The sequence below is a fragment of the Papio anubis genome, chromosome 3 (genome assembly GCF_008728515.1).
Source record: "Papio anubis isolate 15944 chromosome 3, Panubis1.0, whole genome shotgun sequence".
NCBI lineage: Eukaryota > Metazoa > Chordata > Mammalia > Primates > Cercopithecidae > Papio > Papio anubis.
Genome location: NC_044978.1, coordinates 121,400,598 through 121,416,061, shown reverse-complemented (window position 1 = coordinate 121,416,061; position 15,464 = coordinate 121,400,598).

The window sequence follows — 15,464 nt, the reverse complement described above, 5'->3', positions numbered from 1 at the left end:
CTGGTCCCCTACTAATGTACAGCAGGTCCTAGTGCTGGTAGATACTGGTGCAGATTGCAATCTAGTTTATAGGAACCTGGATAAGTTTCCAGGCAAAGCTGTGTTTATTGAGAGTTATGGGGGCCAATCAGTGAAGGTGAAACCTGTGTCTCTGCATCTTGGCATTGGCCACTTGGCTCCCCACCTATACTCTGTGTATATCTCTCCTATACCTGAATTTTCTGGGGGTGGACATTTTGGATGGTCTGTACTTACACAACACGGCCAGAGAATTTAGACTCCGAGTTTGTGCAGTAAAGCTGTTACTGCATGGACATACACATCACCAGCCCCAAGTTCTGCCACAACCCAGACGGGTTACCTCCACTCATCAATATTGTTTGCCAGGGGGACATGCAGAGAAAACTGAGACTATTAAGAAGTTAGAGGAGGTGCAAATAGTGCGTAGCACCCGTAGCCCCTACACTTCCCCAGTATGGCCAGTCAGAAAGCCTAGCCTAGTGGGACTTGGTGGATATGACAGTGGATTATTGGGAAGGGAATAAAGTAACACCCCCTCTGCATGCAGCTGTACCCTCCATCACAAATTTGATGGACTGCTTGACAATGGAACTGGGACAGTACCACTTTGTGGTGGACTTAGCTAATGCGGTCTTCTCCACTGACATTGCTCCAGAGAGCCAGGAGCAGTTTGTCTTCATGTGGGAAGGATGACAATGGACTTTCGCCATGCTGCCACAGGGCTATGTGCATAGCCCCACCATTTGTCATGGTCTTGTTGCCATGGATTTAGCTGCCTGGAAATGCCCAAAAGGGGTCTGCCTGTTTCATTACATTGACGACATGTTAACCTCTGATTCTCTCACAGATTTAGAAGTGGTGGCGCTCCTCTTGCGGCAACATTTGGCAGTGTGCAGTTGGGTCGTCAATAAATCCAAGGTCCAAGGGCCTGAATGGTCTGCCAAATTCTTGGGAATTATTTGGTCGGGTAAGACAAAGGCCATACCCGAGGCCATCACTGATAAGATCCAGGCATACCCCCGACCCACCACAGTGAGGCAGCTGCAGACTTTTGGGGGCCTCTTGGAGTATTGACAGGGATTTGTGCCCCATTTGGCTCAAATGATAAAACCGTTGTACCGGTTAACGAAAAAGGGGGCTACTAGGGGTTGGGATGATGAGGCTGAAACAGACTTTCTGGCCACAAGTGGGCCACTCGACAGCACAGATCTCACAAGTAATTGATCGGGGCGCCCATTTGAACTTGATGTACATGGAACCACAGATGGTTTTGGCTGGGGCCCACGGCAGTGCATGGAGCACTTTAGAACGCCAGTAGGCTTTTGGTCCCAGCTGTGGAAGGGAGCTGAGCTCCAGTATTCATTAATAGAGAACGAATTAGCTGCTGCATATGCTGCTCTTCAGGCCTGTGAGAGCATGATGGGACGGGCTACAGTCGTCGTGTGGATGACTTACCCATTAGAGGGGTGGGTACTTTCATGGGTAATGAACCCCTGGACTGGGATGTCACAGACATTCACTTTAGAGAAGTGGGGTGCCTACTTGGAGCAGCAGAGTTCCAAGAAGTCTTGGGACCTGTAGTCCTAATGCAAGATAAGGCCATGGGGCCTGAGGCACCCCAGACCCTGAGCCATCCCCGTTTAAGGAAGGGCATCCTCCCATTCCTGATGGGGCATAGCATACAGATGGGTCCAGCCGAGGTGCTACTGCTACCTGGACTGCTATAGCAGTCCAGCCCAGCACCGACACCATGTAGGTTGATACTAGGTGTGGACAAAGCAGCCAAAAGGCTGAACTCAGAGTGATGTGGATGGTGATAACCAGGGAGGAGTCACCTATGGTACTTTCCACCAATAGCTGGGCAGCCTATTGAGGTTTAACCTTGTGGTTGACTACCTGGAAGTTACAGAATTGGCTTCTTTGACCCCAAATCAGACCACTTGGGGTCAACCATGAGGCAAGACCTCTGGGAAATAAGTCATCAGAATGTGTCAAGCCATATATACCTTTGGCTACCCCTGGTAATGATGAGACAGACGTCTTGGCCAAGGTCTGATGGTTAGAGTCAGCACCTACACGAGATGTGTCTCCAGACGTATGTCTCCAAATGGAGACAACTGTCCAATGTAACACAACAAGTGACAGTAGGGCAGGTGCCCTTGACCAGATGGCAATTAGATTACATTGGGCCATTGCCAAAATCGCAGGGCTACACATATACATTGATGGCTATAGATACAGCCATTGGCTTATTGTTCACCTACACTTGCAGGGTGGCTGACCAGCAACACACCATTCGAGCCCTGCAACACTTATGTGATTTATATGGCCATCCCCTGGCCGCTGAAAGTGATAGTAGAACACATTTTACTGGACAGCAGGTACAACAGTGGGCACAGCAGATAGACCTACAATGGGGGTTCCGTGTTCCTTATAACCCACAAATCTTGAAAATGTGGCCACAGAAAGATGGCCCGGCCATGGTAGAGGCACTGTTACAACAGGTCACTGCCCCCATCCAACTACAGACACACACCAAGGATGAACTCCTCTGGCCAGGTATGGGGACAAGTGGTAATCTATTGTTGCCTGCCCCAGTGCCCCTGAAGGCAGGGGAACAGAAAACCTGACATTGGCCATGAACCCTCCAAGCCCCCCATTGCAGATGGTTGGCTATCATAGCTCCGTCGGGGGAGGGTCTGCAGTATGACTTACATGTTGCTCCTTGGGTATTTGATGTGTGGCCTCCAAACTGACCATTCACAGGGGAATGACCAGAGAAGGGACCCTCCTCTGGGGGACATATGTGCTGTCTGTGTGGCCTATTATAAGCTCCCCTGTGACTTTGGCATGGATACAAGACCCAAAAGAACCATGGGGAGCTGAGAAGGTGTGGTATCATCGCCCAGGACAGAAGCCCTTGGCAGCTGCATTGTTATCCAGGGATGAGAAGTTAGCCTATATTCTGCCTGAGGGATGTGATTTACCCCCATGAGTACCTGTGTCTGCTTTGTCATTTTAGCCATAGGTTGGCAGGCTCCAGCAACATTGTGGACTGGGCTCACACCTACACTGAGGTTACCAGTGTCTCCAACTGTTAGATCTGCACCATCCTTCCAGCAGCAGCTGTGGATGGCTTGCCTTGGCATGTGCATCCAGCTTTTGTGAAGAAATGGACATGATTAGAAACTTGGGGTCCCACAGACAATGGGCGGGATGGGAGGCAACATGGTGAGCTTTGGACAAGGGCGTCGCAAAACCCATGACAAGCCTGCACCCTGGCTGACTCATAGCACCCATGATGAATGAGACTGGCTAATGGGAGAACACGTGGTGGCCCCATTGCAAGTACCACAATGTATAGAGCAACACTGGGGTAAGGTCACTGTGGAATGGTTGCTCGCTGAGACCTGTGCAAACATAACACATGCCACCATGCCAAGGGTGTGGGGGAACAAGTGGCTTTACCAAGGCTGGGCCCTCATGGACTTTGTGCCTCCTGGGAGTTTATGGGTCTGTGGGGACACAGGATGGCCGTATCTGCCAGCCAACTGGACTGGATGTTGTACCTGGGAGTGGCCGCCTGTGCCTGCCACTGTGCTTCCCACATTGCTTAGTCACACACATAACTGGGAGGTGCTGCATTCCCAGTTTTTGTGAGTGCAGTGGGCCCCTAGTGGTTCTACCCCTTAGCAATAACTATCCCTGGAGCAGCTGTCATCACTGTAGAAATGCAGATTACAGCCCTTGCAGAGTACACAGATTGGGCCCTGAATTATACCCGAGTTGCCCTCCTTTTGTTAATTGATGAGGTTGATCGGATCAGGAAGGTGATGCAAAACCAGATGGCCTTAGACATAGTCACAGCTGCTCAAGGTGGCACCTGTGCCCTTGTAGGGACACAGTGTTGTACATTCATCCCTGACAATCACCAGAACATACTGGCAGCTTTGCAGGGGGTGTCATGTCATGGGAGATTAAGGCGATTGAGTACCTTACTGATGGTAAGACCCCCTGCAGAGATGGTGGGTGTCTCCGGGCTCTGGCCTACGTTGGACTCTCAATCATAGGTAGCATAGCAGGAATATTAGTAGTAGGTTGTTGCTCTCTTTATTGTTGCTGTGGTCTATGGGTCCAGGGTGCTCCCCTGTGTGCATGAGTTCCCACTAAGAGGACCCCCTTAGGCTAGGGGGTGGAGTGTAAGGAACATGGCTGTGCTGCTGCCAGGCAGGCATAGGCCGAGGTAAAAATCCTGCATAACACAGTGGGATTGGAGCACATGTGCCCAATCTTGTGCCTTATATAATCACAGTTATGTAGACACAACACAGAGAAGCTCATCACCTGGCTCTCAGCCACTATCATTTGTGAGGTGTATAAGTGTAACACTGACTCTGTGAAAGAGCTGCTGAATAAAGCCATGTCTCATCTACCTGCTGTCTCTCAAATGTTCTACCAGCTCCCTGCCACACCCCCCCCAACCCCGCCCCATCTAACCACCCCCCTCTGACCTCAGCTGGGGCTTGAACCTGACATTTACTTTATTGTACTTTGCAGATACTTAAAAACAACAACAACAACAACAAAAACTAAAGTTTTGTGGCAGCCCTGTGTTGAACAAGCCTATTGGTGCCATTTTGTCCTCACTTCATGTCTGTCATATTTTGGTAATTCTTTCAATATTTCAAATTTTGTCATTATTATGATATCTGTTATAGTGGTCTATGATCAATGATTTTTGGTGTTACTATTGTAATACTTTGTGGTGCCACAAACTGTACCCATATAAGATGGAAATGTTAATTGATAAAAGTTGTGTGTGTTCTGATTGTCCCAGTGACCAGCTGTTTCCTCATCTCTCCCCTCTCTTTGGGCATCTCTACTCCCTGAGACACAACAATATTGAAATTAGGCCAATAACCGTACAATGGCCTTTAAGTGTTTAACTGAAAGGAAGAATCACATGTTTCTCACTTTAAATCAAAAGCTAGAAATGATTAAGCTTAGTGAAGAACACATGTCAAAAGCCAAGACGGGCCGAAAGCTAGGCCTCTTGCACCAAACAGCCAAACTGTGAATGCAAAGAAAAAGATCTCAAAGGAAATTTAAAATGCCATTCCAATGAACAGATGAATGAAAAGAAAGTGAAACTGCCTTATTGAAATGGAGAAAGTATTAGTGGTCTGAATAGAAGGTCAAACCAGCTACAACATTCCCTTAAACCAAAGCCTCATCTAGAGAAAGGTCTCAACTCTCTTCAATTCTACGACGGCAGAGAGAGGTGAGGAAGCAGCAGAAGTTGGAAGCTAGCAGAGGTTGGTTCATGAGGTTTAAGAAGCTTTCTCTGGAACATAAAAGTGCAAGGTGAAGCAGCAAGTGCTGATGTAGAAGCTGCAGCAAGTTTCCCGGAAGATCTGGCTAAGATAATCTATGAAGGTGGGTACAACTAAAGAACAGAATTTCAAGGTAGACAAAAGTCTCCTGTTGGAAGGGGATGCTATCTAGGACTTTCACAGCTAGAGAGGATAAATGAATACCTGACTTCAAAGCTTCAAAGAACAGGCTGACCTCCTTGTTAGGGGCTAACGCAGCTGGTGATTTTAAGTTGGAGCCAATGCTTATTTGCCATTATGGAAATTCTAGGGCCCTTAGAATTACACCGAATCTACTCTGCCTGCTCTCCATAAATGCCTGGATGACAGCACATCTGTTTACAGCATAGTTTACTGAATATTTTAAGCCCAGTGTTGATGTACAGCTCAAAAAAGAAAAAGAAAAATAATTCTTTCAACATATTACTGCTGATTGACAGTGCAGCTAGTCACCCAAAAGCTCTGGAGGTGTACAAGGAGATTAAAGTTGTTTTTATGCCTGCTGTACAACATCTATCCTGCAGTCCATGGATTAAGGAGAAATTGACTTTTAAGTCTTATCATTTAAGAAATATATTTTGTAAGGCTACAGAAGCCACAGATAATGATTCTTCTGATGGATCTGGGCAAAGTAAATTGAAAATCTGGCGAGGCTACAGCATGTGTAAAAACATGTGTAAAAACTATACAACATTGGTCTGTGCAATGATTTCTTACATATGACCCCAAAAGCACAGGCAACAAAAGCAAAAATAGAAAAATGGGATTGCATCAAACTACAAAGCTTCTGCACAGCAAAGGAAAAAAACAGAGTGAAAAGACAACCCATGAACTGGGAGAAAATATTTTCAAATCATACATCAGATAAAGGGTTCATATTGAAAATATATAAGGAACTCCAACTACCCAAAAACAAAAAATCAAATAACTCTATTACAAAATGGGCAAAGACTGGGCATAGTGGCTTGTGCCTGTAATCTCAACAGTTTGGGAGGCCAAAGTGGGAGGATAGCTTTAGGCTAGGAGTTCAAGAATAGCCCGGGCAATAAAGTGAGACCCTGTCTCTACCAAAAATAAATAAATAATTAAATAAAAAGCCGTATGTGGTGGCGCACACCTGTTGGGATGCTGAGGCGGAAGGATGTCTTGAGCCCAGGAGGTTGAGGCTGCAGTGAACTGCTCTGTAACTCCAGCCTGGGTGACAGAGCAAGACCCTGTCTCAAAAAAAAAAAAAAAAAAAAAAGGTGGGGAGGGAGCAAAGGACAGGAATAGATCCTTTTTCAAAAGAAGATATACAAAAGGCCAGCAGATACATGAAAAAAATTAATCATCATGGGAATACACATTAAAACCGCAATGAGATAACACCTCTTAGAATGGCTCTTATCAAATAGATGAAAGATAACAAGTGTTGGTGAGAATGTGGAAAAAAAGAAACCCTGGTATATTGCTGGTGGGAATGTAAATTAGTATCGCCATTTTGGAAAACAGTATGGAGGTTCCTCAAAAAACTAAAAATAGAATTACCATATGAGCCAACAATTCTACTTCTGGGTATATATCCAAAGCAATTGAAATCTGTATATTGAAGAAATGTCTGCACTCCCATGTTTATTTCAGTATTATTCATAATAGCCAAAATTTGGAAATAAACTAAGTGCCCATCAACAGACGAGTGGATTAAAAATGTGTTATATATACACAATGGAATACTGCTTAGCCTTAAAAGACAACAAAATTCTGTCATTTGTGACAACATGGATGAATTTAGAGGACATTAAGCTAAGTGAAATAAGCCACCCATAGAAATACAAATATTTTATTATCTCACTTATCTACGAAATCTAAAAATTCAAACTCATAGAAGTAGAGAACGGTGGTTACCAGAGGTAGGGGGTAGACTGGGTGGGGAAAGGGGAGAGGTTAAAGGGTACAAAGTTTCAATTAGACAGGAGGAAAATGTTCTGGTGACCTCTTGCCCAGCAAGGTGACTATTAACTATAGTTAATAACAATGCATTGTACATTTCAAAATTGCTAAAAGTGAATTTTAAATGTTTTCACCAAAAATAAATAAGTATTTAAGGTGAATAGGTTAATTGCCTGATTTGATCATCCCACAATGTATATATGTACTGAAGCATCATTTTATCCCATAAATATATATATGTAATTATTTGTCAATAAAAATAAAATCAAAAGAAACTTGGAGAAAGTGATGGCCCAGACTGAAAGCCATGCCAGAAATGTGTTAGTCTTGTGATCTTAGCCATGGTGTTAAATGCTGTGCACCAAGGAAGTGTTTCCATATTAATAAACTCTGCCTTATTTCACATTATGTCCTGCCACCCCCTTGATTTGGCACTCTTAGCGTTTGCTTTCACATGTTCTCTCATAGGCTTGCTGGCACATGTTAACTAGGTTCTGCACGTCCTTTGGGGTACAGTCCCTTTCCTCCCTTGGCAGGCCCTGCACTTGTATCGCGAGCTCACTCTCCTTACTGGTCTCGTGTCTAAGAGGAATGCTGGGGCAGAGCCCAAAGGAATGTGTTCTCTTGCAAGGCCAGGGAGAGTGCTGCCTCCAGCAGTGCTATTCACTTCTGTAGGGCCAAGGGCTTCAGGGTCTGAGGATCCATTATTTAAGTGCATTAGCATAGATGTCCCCATCCCCATTTTCAGGGTCCCAAACTTTTCCAGTCAGGACCCTGATCTTGCTCTGTGGCCCTGGGTAGGTTGAAAATCCAGCCTTCTCTGGAGCCTTGCTATGATTGTGATTAAGTCCTGAATCTGTCCTCAGATGTCCCTGCTCTTTGCCAGCAGGAGAGAAGATTCTCTTAATGTGTTCAAGTAGGCCCCTGGCTTCACACCTTGTCTTAGCCTTTTCAGGCTGCAATAGCAAACTACCACAGATTAATGACTTATATATATATATATATATATATATATATAAAAAGAAATGTATTTCTCACAGTTCCGGAGGCTGGGAAATCCATGATCAAGGTACTGGCAGTTTTGGTGTCTGGAGAGGGCCCACTTCTTCACAGCCAGCCACCGCAGCCTCACAGGTGAAAGGGGCTGATGCACTCTCTGGGATCTTTTATAAGAGCACGAATTCACTTCACAAGGGTTCTGGCCCCATGACCTAATCGCCTCCCAAAAGCCTCACCTGCTAACACCATCACCTTGGGGATTAGGATTTCAACATAGGAATTTTGACGAGACACAAACATTCAGACCATAGCACACCTAGTCTTTAATGACTAGTCATTTTGTGCCTTTTATTATCTTTTTCCAAATTATCTAACTCCTCCAGCAGCAGCCTTCCAATTCTATTTTTTTTCAGATTTACAATTCCCCCATATTTCTCAAATGCCTGATACATTGCAGCTGCTGGTACATTTGCTTTGACCAATTTACCATCCATCCCAGTTCACAACAGGTAAAAGTATTAACAATTGCACTACCACCTGTGTCAGGGGCTCTGCACGCTCCTTGTAGGACCAGTAATGTGCTTCTTTCTCATTGCCAGCCGTCTGGCAGGTGAGTGAGATTCAGAATCCCTTTTTAACATCTGCTTTCTTGAACAAATTCTATTGCAGGCCAGGTTCCCTGGTAAGCATACTGATAGGGAGATTAGCAAACAAAGTTAACCTGGGAGTGTTTGTAGGATTAATACCTGTCGGTAAAGTGAAGGAAGCAGGATTAAGCAGAGGGAGAAGTTGAACATGAGACAGCCACAGCAAAGGCCTCAGTGAGCTTGCAGGAAGTTCTGAAGCTGGGATGGCTGTCAGATTTGGCCCAAGGGGAGAAGGTGGGGTAGAATATTTATACCATTGCATCAACCAGCTTTGGATGCGGGCTGCTCCCAGGAAAGGTGCATAACCTTCAGCAAGGGCAATTTTCAGAGCTCCACAGCTGCTGCCAGTTGCTTGCCTAGCAGCTGAAAGAAAAGCGCTTCATTCCTTAAGGTGGATCTGATGGCCCAGCACAGCCTCCATCACACTGCATCACTTCCCCCCACCTTCACTGTGCTGCCTGGATCACCTCTAGCATAAAGTATTTTCACCCAAATCCTTGGATCAAAGTTGGCTTCAACAGAAGCCTGAACTAAAACAGTCTCCCAGGAGGCTAAGCAATTTTAAAGTAGACAGGTGTAATAGCAATAAGTGTAATAATTACTAATTATCACAGTGATAGGTAACACTTGCAGCATGTTTTACAGGTAGTGATTCACACCCTCATTTTCTTTACCTCTAAAATGAGAGTGTTTGATTAGATGACTATTAAGATACCTTCCAACCTAAATGTTGTTCTACAATCTCCTTTTCTGTTCAAATCTAACTCACAACATAAGGTCCCACCTCTCATTTCTCCTGGGACTCTGCGCCTATTGGCAAAGAATGGGGTAGGAAATATTTATAACGATTAGCTTTGCTGTTTTATTTATTTAAAAGGCTACTCATTCTTTTAAGCAGAGACCTGGTGAAGAGTTGGGCCCCTTTGCTGAGGTTAAGGGGTTAATAGTGGTAGCTGCCTTCCCTGTTCTTCTGAGGTCCTGCGAATTTTGCAGAAGGTGAGGGAGTTGCCCTTACAGGCGGGGTGTTGGTAACAAACAAAATGTCCCCACAAATTTCCAATGAGTGACAGCATTTGGTGGCTCTGGCCTAGAGATGTAAGAAGCATCCCCTAAAGTACAGGAGAGTCAGACGCCAGAAATAAAAATGCCAACCGTGTCCTGTTGAGAAGTCACAAAAGGCTATTTCTTGAGCCCTTCCACTTTCCACCTCCTATAAAGGAAAAGCATTATAGGTACATAAAATCATCTACTGAGGGAGGTTGTGTGAGGAGAAAAAGAAAGTAGAGATAACCCAAATTGTAGATGTCTACATATGTGGACAAGACACATACTTAGATTTTCCATATTGAGTTCCACACGTAATTAGAGGACATTACGAAGACTTGGCTCTCCCCATGAACTTTCCCCCTCCATAAGCTGGTGCATGCCTATGAGAGAGAATGTAGCAAATTGTATTTCTTCCAAAATTTCTTAAGGCAAATGAAGAGATAATCTGTAAAGCAGAAGAGTCCTTTATTCAGTTCTCACTGCTTATTTATTCTGAGTTTAAAATCATAAAGCACATTAATTGGAAAGGACAACAAACATTGATGGTAAGGGTGAACATAGCAAAGTGAGTGCAGAGAAGCCTCTATCCTGCTCTGAGACCTGGCAAGCATCCTTCTTATAGGGTACTTTAGTTTGTTTTTACAGATCGTATCAATCTGTAAAGTCTATGTTTTAGGGAGCATCACCCAACCAGTAACAAATCCCAGCCAGGTAAAAAGGGTGCTAAGATGCAGTTATGTAGTTATGTAGTTGTAGATCTAGTTATGTAGAACAAGCGACAAATTTTTAGTGAAGCCTAGATCATCGTTTGGAGAACATCAGGTTGCTAAAACATTTTCTCTGTTTTTGGAATACATTTGGCCTGCAGCATTTCAGCCAAACCCTAAGAGGAATTACGTGGCTTTTCTCTTCATTAATCATAAAAAGTTAGACTGGAATCAAAGATTTGATATGCTCTAGAACTTGGTTTGACTTTGCCTTTGTGTATTTAATTAAGAGACAAGAGACACATATTAAGATGTTCCAGACGAAGTCCCTAAACATGAGCATTTCCATGATGGAAAGAGAACTCTTTTTACAATTGTCAGTGAATTTAAGGTCTGAGGGGAATGTGAGTATAGAAAGGGCTGTTAATATTTGCTTGAGTTCAGAATTAATGTTCAGTTTTAAAGTTTAGGTTTATCAATTTTACATTTTAATCAAACTCGGCCTACAAATCTTACTCTAATGTTTATATAATATTAATAATCACTTTTACGTGCTGTTTAATCAATGTTTAATGAACTCTACCCAACGAATAAAACTCTCTTTAAACAATCAGACTAATTTACAAATTTGCTTTAATACATTCTTTTCAAGATTTTAGAATAAATATCTTATTTCATTTTTCGCTAGTTATTTCAAATGCTTATGCAAGACAAAATTACAACCCTAACAAGTCTTCCTGACCACGTATGAAAATCTTGTTAATCAAACACATAATATTATACATTTTTGATATTGAATTTTCCTAAACATTCCAATATGCTTAAAATTTATATTAAACTTTTCTGCTTAAACTCAGCTAAATTAGTGATATACTTCAAACTGAAGTCATGTTTTCCTGAGAGGCCAGATTCTTTTATACTTTATAAATACATGAATTTGATTTATTCCATCATCTGTAAATTTAATTCTGAATGACCTTGGCTTGTAAAGTCACTTCCCCAAATAAGGAGCGGTCATTTACGTGTCCAGATGCAGTGGTGGAAATAAAGTGGATGGATCCCAGAGATATTAAGGAGGTGGGGAAATGAAATCACTCTTGGTGAATGATTTAAAGGCAGAGGTTGTTGTTGGAGGGGGGTTCAAGGATGACACAACAGCTTAATTTTAATGGATGGCAATACCAACATTTGCATGGACAGGGAGTATTTAGGGGAGGGGAGACTGTGGGAAGGGTAAGGATGTGAGTTTTAGGACCGGATAGTGCCTTAGCAATTGTCTGTATCACTTCTCACCCAAAGATAAGGGAATTGATATTCAGAAATGGAGTGATTTCTTTTTAAGTAAGAAACCTGTTAATAAAATAAGCTTCTTTGATGTTACAGAGCTAGAGAGTGACACCAGGTTTCTCCTAGATTCACTTCCTTTTAGTATTTCTGTCTAAAAAATGGACAGGATGAAGTGGGATCCTGCTAGACATCATTCTCCTTGTCTTGCCAGTCCTAGAACACAAAAAAGCAAATAGGAAAAGCAAATAGAAACTTGCTGGTGCTGGAACACTGAAAAGTAAATAGAAAAGGCAAACTAAAAAAACTGCCTCCAAGATTTTGCTCACAACCTGAGATGATACAAGAAAAGGACTTAAAAAACAAAACAAAAACAAAAAAACAAAAACCAAAACCTAAGCTTATCAATCAAGCAGGTACAGAATATGAACAACGAACAAGTCATCATTTTGCCTTTAGTAAGATGCCATGCCAACACTAACTTCCCAGGTTGGATAAGAGGACGGGGCCAGATGTCAAAATTATACAGCTTGTCCTAAGGTGGCAGGACACAAGGAAGCATTTTTGTTGTTAATTGATGTTGCCTTTAGCATTGCCAAAAACCCCCTCAGAATTTGGCCAAGGCTTTCCCAGTTACACAAATGTCTTACATTAAATGGGCTGGATGATCTTATTAGTCCCAGGTCCACACTGAGGTTGCAGTTCTGTTTCGAGGAAACTCCAGGGGGCAAATTCAGGGCACGTGGACAACGGAGGGCGCCAGCAAAGAGTTGGGAGACTTCCTCAATTTTAATCTTCCTTGGAATTTTAGCTTTTGCTAGGAAAATACCTTCGTTCTTTACTTTGTGAAAAAACAGACTTGGAGGAGACTTCAAGTTCCTTTCCAGTCAGTGGGATTTAGAATTGGCTAGAGTTTCCAGGAATCACAGGCCTTAGTACAAAGTGAAACTGCCCTACCTGCCTTTCACATATGCACCACGAGTCGGGGGGACACGGCCCAAGTGGCTGAGTGGGCTCCCTGAGGAATCAGCAGGTCCACATTCAAGAGTCTCTGTAAGAAGTACTTAGAAAAAAGTCTCTTTCATTAATTTCGTGAGGGTAGTGGGATAATAAAAACAGTATACAAATAAGGAGGTTGTAAAAACGTTTGCTTTTAACAAAGAGGGAAAAAATAATAACTCCAGAGACTTAACTCTAGGTTAGATGAATTGTGGCAACATGAATCCTGCTAACCCCAGTTTACAACCTCATTGCAATTGCAGTTTTCAGATTCTCATTAACTTCAGTGTGAAGTGCATTTGCCTCTGAGTTATGTTAGGTGGGCGAATGTGGGGAGATGCTTTCATTAAAAAAAAAAAAAAAAAAAATCTGCTGGATATTTCCAAACTGGAATTCATTGAAGTTGCTCCTAGCCAGGGAATTTATAAGTTGAAATTAATGATAAAACATACGAGAATTTCCAAAGCTAAGTAAAAAGTGACCACTGCATATGAAATAGCTCCTTAACTGAAAGCGAGAGTCACTGTGCCTTTCTTTGCTTACTGATATTTTTAATTCCTAGGAGGTGGGAGGTAGAAAGGGCAGAACATGCAAATAAAGCAAATGGAAATACACAAAGCTGGGGCCCGTGATTCAGGCAAGAACGCTGTGTGAACTAACCTGCCATTTGTGATAAAGTACTTTAGAAATGTTAATTTTGTTACTGAATAATGGGTCTCAGCACGACTGAACTCTCGGCAACTATTTTACATCTAATTGGGGATGATGCACAAAAGAAAATCAAGCACACATTTCTTTAGCTTGGCACCTGGCAGCTGATAATGAACTGGTATAGAGGTCTTGCTCAGAACAATCAAGTCTCTATCTGCTGCTAGTTTCAGCTGACACTGGGCTGGTAGCCACATTTCTTCCATTCCTCTCTTTGGTCGCTTCTGGAGGTCATATGATAAGCCGTGTTTGCTGGTTTCAGGTTTCATCTTCCTGGGTCAGTTCTAGGGTACTCTGCATTACCATGTTTGATGTTTCCACATTACACCATTCACCACCGGATGCCAGTAGAGCACTGTGGCTTGAAGTCAAAGGGTTGAACACGACCATTTCTAGGCCAGTGGAATGGCATCAGAAATTGAACAACAATCCTAATTTCCTGGCATTTATGAATCCCAGTAATGACCCCAAGTTAGCTGATTTGAAAATGTTTTAATTCTTAGTTCCATAAGGGCTAGATGTTATTTTCATCTGAACACTTAGAATAATGAGATTCAGAGAATTTAATAATATGTCAATGAATCATAGCAGAACCAAATTTTGATTCAAAGTCTTCCAACTTCTACTTCTTTTCCTTCTCCCTAACTTGAAGAATGAGGGCTTACCTGTGAAAATTGATTGTATATTGTCTTTTGGCAGTGAGGAGGTAGGGAGAAATGTAAAAGACAAAATATAAGGGAAAAAAGCTTCTCAGTGTTAGTTACATATAAATCATTGTTTCTTGTTGAAATGTAAGTTCTGATTCCGATTCTCAAATGTTGCCGGTTGGGAGGCCGTACTTTGAGAGTCAAGACCGTGGAGTCCCGAGTCTGGGCACCGATAAAAAAGACTCACCTGATTTCCTTGTCTGCAATCCCCCGGAGACACTCTTCAGGGTCTGCCTGAATGGAAAAGGAAGCAGCGAATCCGGTCCAGCGTTAAAGTCACTGCCCTCACTGCCCTCTTCAGTGTGGACATGGTATTTCTTGCAGTAGCCACCAGAGGGCGCTAAAGAACCTCATTGAAACGGCAGCAGAGCCCCGTGAGGTTACCAGACTATTTCCACAAGACCCGTCCTGGGCTGGTCTTGGGGTTTGTAGGGAGGACAGTTTGTTCAGGAGTGGATGAGGAACAGAATACCCCCAAGACCACAGGATGTGTCAGAGACAGAGCTGAGGACTTTGCTGGGACTACCACGCAGAGATAAGCACAAGAATCAGGCCACGGAGGCATCATTTGGATCCTCATTCCTCTCACCCCTCTTTGAGGGCAAAGGGTGTTAGTATACTTAAGGATGTTGTCCACTTAATAGAGAGAAAGGGCTAGATCAGGGATTTTCCCCTGGGGCTTCCAGCCCCACTCAAGTTAGGGGATATAATGAGATATTTGTTTGATTTTTAGATTTCAAATGGAGAGGCTGTTATCCAGATTTTTTTTAAAAATGCTTAAAATAAAATTGATTGCCTGCCGTAAGATAAGCAATTTTTTTCAATAGTAGAATATGTGATAAAAATACACATCTTTAGCCTTCATTAACTTTTATTAAAAATTGTAACAATTCATATTTGGCATAGCCATCAGTTGTACATGTAAAGTAATAAATGAGATCATGGTATTTGGAGTTGGTCTTTGGGATTCAAATATCAGAACTGACATTCATTAGCTGGGTGATACTGGGCAAATTCATTTACCTTTCTGAACCTTAGTTTCCT